Here is a 5,429-nt window from a genome sequence, read left to right as displayed (position 1 = left end):
AACTGATTTCTCTCAACGAGTGACCAGTTTGCTGGCACAGTCACTGTGGATGTTTGTTGATGGAGCCACCACCTCACCTCTCCTTGTACTGCTTCATCAATACCAAAGTGAAGTATTCGTAGGTGTTATTTAAGTTAGATGAAAATCGGATGGGACGAAGTGAGTATTGGATGCAAAATCATCGATGACAGTGAACCCAATGAGCCGGATGGTTGTAGGTGTCGCTGGGCTCGTGAGTGGTCTGGGATTGTGCAGCCGCTGTGACCGAGCGGTTTAGGCGCTTCAGTCCGGAACTGCGCTGCTGCTACGGTCGCAGGTTCTAATCTTGCCTCGGGCACGGATGTGTGTGGTGTCCTTAGGTTAGTTAGGTTTAAGTAGTTCTAAGTCTAGGGGACTGATGACCTCAGATGTTAAGTCCCATAATGCTCAGATCCCTTTGAACCATTTGGTCTGGGATTGTCGTGCTGAAGGAAAGGGTGCTCCATGCGTGTACTGTTAGAAACTCGATTACAGCACGCAGTTTCTCACGCAACGACGTAGTTATGTTACGGACCATCATGTTACATGGCTCAATTCGGAGCACTGTAGCATCATAGTTGCAACTTGCGTCAGCTAAATGGAAAAGTCAACAGAGTACTATGCATGACATTTAATATCTCAAACGATATTGAGAAGAGAATAAAAAATTTGGAGGCTTTACGTTTCAGCAGGCCCTCGCAGTTACACTTTCAGGTGATTACTAAATCCCCCATCCCGTTCATCTGATGTAACATCCTATTTATTTTGTCCATCATACAGGATGTAGTCACGCTTTTGTCGACGCATTTGCAAGAGAAGCTGAGAACTATTTACAGTTGCTGAAAATGCCTTTACTTCTGTTACGTTTACCATACTTCAGTACTCGTTCGAATGACTTTGTAGAAGCGTGTGGCGTCGGTAGTTACGATGCCACAACGTAGGTGCACACTCTCGTAAGTTGGCACTACGAGAGAAGACGGACTACGCCGACCACAGCACCTTCTAGCCGACGCAGTGGAGCTCAGCGAGTGCCATCTTGATTTCGGCCCCAGTTCATCAAGAGCAGACAGCCTGGAAATATCACTTCTACTACCGAGTGGGCTAGCTTGTCATTTTTTTTTTTTCATTTATTGAATTTCAATTCCCCCCGAAGGGGGCGGGCTGGCAGCAGCTTAGTATGCCGCTCTTCAGCCGACAGATTTTGTGACAAAGATCAAGAGAACAAAAAATAAAAAACAGGCGATAAAATCGGAGACTTAGAGAGTAACAAGGCGAAAAGAAATCGTGGAATTTACAACAACACAGGGATGATGACGCTAATAAAAATACATACGAAGCAGACAGGGAAAACAATAGACAATTAAAAAAACACGGCGACAGTCTGGATTCTGTTCGCAAAGGACATAAAATTCACACCTAGCGACAGCATGGTTTCTGTTCGCAACACGAGAAAGACAAACAATACTGAATAGTCACTGGAACACTGCACTAAAAAGTTGGCAAATGTGACACCACAGTCGAGAGCAGGTGGGGGGAAACTGGACAGAAGATGGGAAAACGAAAAAGGGGGGAAAGGAGAGTAAAAGGGGAGGGGGGGGGGAGCCGGGAAAGGAGTTGAAGGAGGATGAGGACCCATAAGAGGGGTGGGGGGCAGACGCGACAGGGAGTGGGGTAGGCAGAGGAGGGGAATACAAAAGGACTGGGGGGGAGAAGGGAGGTAGGGAGAGGTTTAGTGGGGAGAAAAACAGGATGGAAGGGGGGGGGGAAGAGGGAGCCCAGGGAAAGGACAGAGGAAAGGAGGGGAGTGAGGATCAGAGTTGATAGGAGGGATAAATGGAGGGAGAGAGGGCATCATCCGGGAGGGGGAGTTGATGGAAGCCACCTTGGGAAAGGAGATGAAGGGTGTAGAGGTGGAGGGTAGGGGGGGCACAACGGTGAAGACGTGGCAGGGGGCGGGGATGGGAGAGGAGAGGAGCAACCAGGGGGTGAGGGGGTTCAAGACGGCGGGAGGTGTAGAGGATGCGGATATGTAGCTTGCCATTGAGACTTTGTAGTACTTACGTTCAGTTAAAGTTTGGACAGGAACGAGTATTTGTTAGTTTTGAGATTATACAGAACAGTAATCCTAACTTCACAGGATTAGACATGGACTATGGCTTCACACCTATGCGCTCATCCTAGCCAAAGTTATGTATGCATTTGATATTTACGTTTGTTTTTGACTCTATTAACCCTTTCGTGAGCCGTGGGAAACATGCTTCCCACTACAATGAACTCGCTCCTAGTCCCGTGGGATTCACAGTTGCCACCCCTGTACGGTGCTACCACCTAGTGAACAGTATAGGGTACTACTTCCAATCGGAAGTTCCCGCCGTTTTTGCTGTACCTTCGCGCAGAGGCATTGTATAGCTGAGGGTTGCTCTGTAGAGGAGCCTTTAAGTGCTGTTTGCGTGAAATTTTGTGATTTTATCCTCAAAGCTATAGTATAAGGTAAATACTTTTGATTTACCCAAATTTATGAAGGAAAACGTAAAATTGTAACGAGAAGAATTCCAGTTTGAAACAAAAGGAGCCATTGCTGCAGTAAAATGGATGGATAACCGTCCAGTCACTTTCTTGTCCTCAATTCATGACCCATGAGAAACAGCCATAGCGAAAAGGAGAAACAAGGATGGTACTAGTACAGATATTTCTTATCCTGAAGTTGTGGCAGAAGACAACAAAATAATGGGTGGTGTCGATAAGTTTGATCAATTACGAGAAAGGTATGCTATTGGCAGACGTTCTGTAAAATGGTGGCACAGAATATTTTATTTGCTGGTGGACGTTGCTGCACTGAACATTTTTATCTTGTGGAAAATAAGTAAAAGAGAAAGTGGACCGCATGATCAGCTCACATTCAGGGTCCATCTAGCCAGACAATTGATTGCTGGCTTCTCATCCCAAAAAAGGCGTGGACAAAAACCTGTCTTTCTAGCAAAAAGGGGTAAAGTACCTGAAGATTTTCGTCATGTGGCTGTAGGGGAGCATCAACCCATTTTAGGAGAAACCTACTGGACGTGCCGTCATTGTACTACCAAAGCTGCGGAAAAGAGCACTCGCTGTGTTTGTACATATTGTCAAATACCACTTTGCATAGTCCTATGTTTCAGAAAATTTCATGGCAAGTAATTGTGAACAATAATTGTAGCAAGAGAAGTAAATTTATCAAATAAATATGAAATATATTGAAAAATATATTTTTGTCATTTAACTCCAAGGAAGGGCAGTGGGAAGAATACTTCCCACTTTGTTGTGTGACCTCACTTTCACAGTTGGAGCAAATTTGATGTTCTGTATGATAAATATACCTATCTGTTAACTATTATCTGCTCCCCATTCATTAAAAAACACTGCTCAATAATTTTGCCCACGAAAGGGTTAAAAGTGTTAATGTTACCTTCGGTACCGAAGTGCTTCACCTCTCCTGCTCCTACTCGCTTCCTTCACTCTCGGCCTGTAGTACAGAAGCACTTCACAGGAGCAGACCCACGCACCGCCTATCCAGGCGGCATACAAAAAAGTGAATGCGTCTGAATTACTCTCAGGCATATGGGAGACTCCTTGGAGCGAAACGTCGGTGAGTGAGACCATCACATAACTGATTTCGTTGGGAGAATAGTAGCAGTAGACGTTGTTGTTGTTTTCAGCCCAAACATGGTTTGATGCACCTCTCCAACGTGGTCCATCATTTCTCTGCGTAATTATCACAGCCCAAAACCACACCGCTCCCAAGTCTTCGTCTGACTCTACAATTCTCCAAACCTCTCCTCCGCCGCCACCTCCCCTTTCCGTCCGTAATCAAATTGACTAGTGATGCTACCTAGCAAGTTGTTCCACAGTGCTCTTTTTTCCCCCAGTTCGTTTCGGTGCTTCCTCATTAGCCGTTCTCTCTACCTATCTAATTTTTCTATAGCACCACATTTCAAAATCTTCTATTATTTTCTTACCTAAACTGTTAATCGCTCACATTTTACTTTCCTACCAGGCTAAAATTCAGCTACATACTTGTACTTTCACAAAATGATTCCTAACACTTAAATTTATATTCGATGTTAATAAAATTTCGCTTTTTGGGAAACGCCCTTCTTGTTGCTGCCAGTTTGCACTTTATATCCTCTCTACGTCGGCTATTTCCATTTATTTTGCTGCCAAAAATGTATAACTGATCTAGTAGTTCTACTTCGTTCCCTAAATTAATTCCGTCAGCGTCACTTGATGTAATTCGACTACGTTTTCGTGCCTTGGCTTTACTTTTGTCGATATTCATTTTTAAACCTCTTTTCAATACAATACTCATCCCGATTTGCTGATCTTCATTGTCCTTTGCCATCTTTAACAGATTTGTAATACATCGACAATCCCCCCCAATTTCTTCATCATTTATCCATAATTTCAGTTCCCTTTCCAAATTCTTTTATTACTTTTTCGACGTACGGATTAAATAAAAACTGAACTAAACTCCGTCCGAATATGCCATGAAGGCCCAACAGTACCGACCCGCCGCCGTGTCATGCTCAGCCAACAGGCGTCACTGGATGCGGATACGGAGGAGCATCTGGTCAGCACACCATTCTCCCGGCCATATGTCAGTTTACGAGGCCGGAGCAAATACTTGTCAATCAAGCAGCTCCTCAGTTTGCCTCACAACGGCTGAGTGCACTTCGCTTGCCAACAGCGCTCGACCGACTGGATGGTCACCCATCCAAGTGCTGGCCCAGCTCGACAGCGCTTAACTTCGGTGATCTGACGGGAACGGGTGTTACCACTGCGGCAAGGCCGTTGGCATACGGATTCACTACTATGCTCCGACCCTGCCTCAGTTCCTTCTGAACTACTGCCACCTTTCGGCTCTTATTAGTGCATTCATTTTTCTCTACAAGTTGGAAATAATCTTTAGCTCTCTGCATTATACCCCTGATACGTTTCAGTGTATTGCGGCGTACTTTCTGTAAATTCGCTAATGGTATAAGAAAATTTTACCTTTCCTTAACACATCTTCTGAGATAAATGCGTTGGCACAGTGGTCAGTACACCGGGTTCCCTTTGAGGAGGACGACGGCTCAAATCCAGATCCGACCATTCAGGTTTTGGCTTTCTGTGATTTCCCTAAACCACTCCAAAAGTAGATTCAGCGCAGGGAAAGTTCTCATTTTGGGAAAGCTTCATCTGCGAAGCGCTGTCGACATAAGCCACCATCCCCACCATTCTCTCGACATGGCACTGCAAAAACAGTTCACATTATTTCATTTACAATTACAGATTGGAATAAATACACTCTCCACGTCTCCTGCACAGAGAGAAGGGCGTAGGAAGAGGTTGACAGAGAAAGGGGGGGGGGGGGGGGGAGCGGGACGAGATGTGTGTAATAT

The 5,429-nt window shown here is 45.1% G+C and overlaps 1 pseudogene; it reads right to left on the bottom strand.

Moving 5' to 3' along the window:
- Positions 1 to 4,726: 4,726 nt before the first annotated feature.
- Positions 4,727 to 4,844, bottom strand: LOC124796502 (annotated as a pseudogene).
- Between the last annotated feature and the right edge of the window lie 585 nt (positions 4,845 to 5,429).

This window comes from Schistocerca piceifrons, chromosome 4 (assembly GCF_021461385.2).
Source record: "Schistocerca piceifrons isolate TAMUIC-IGC-003096 chromosome 4, iqSchPice1.1, whole genome shotgun sequence".
In the NCBI taxonomy this organism is placed as follows: Eukaryota; Metazoa; Arthropoda; class Insecta; order Orthoptera; family Acrididae; genus Schistocerca; species Schistocerca piceifrons.
The sequence above is the reverse complement of the archived record's forward strand: the minus strand, read 5'-3'. Positions and strand labels throughout refer to the sequence as shown.